A 293-nucleotide genomic window follows, 5' to 3' on the forward strand; every position below is an offset into this window, starting at 1 on the left:
GTTGCCAACCTTGACACGTCCCAGGATCTTCTGTGTGACAGGCAATGCTATCTCAGGACCTGAGACCCCAAATGGAGGGATCTTGCACTTCATTCAAAGATATGCTTTTTTCACACTTCAACATCTCTGAAATCAAGCTGTGTCTTATAACAGCTGACAGCAGGCAGCAGGCAGGTGTGGTGAGGTTGGCTCACCTCTACCTGTGCCTCAGCTTGCAGGAGCATATTGTCAGACAACAGCAGAGCACTTTTCATTTCGTTACTTTTTCTAAGGGGGAGGAGAGATGCAGCTGG

The sequence above is a fragment of the Galeopterus variegatus genome, unplaced genomic scaffold (genome assembly GCF_000696425.1).
Source record: "Galeopterus variegatus unplaced genomic scaffold, G_variegatus-3.0.2 Scaffold2969, whole genome shotgun sequence".
NCBI classification, from domain to species: Eukaryota; Metazoa; Chordata; class Mammalia; order Dermoptera; family Cynocephalidae; genus Galeopterus; species Galeopterus variegatus.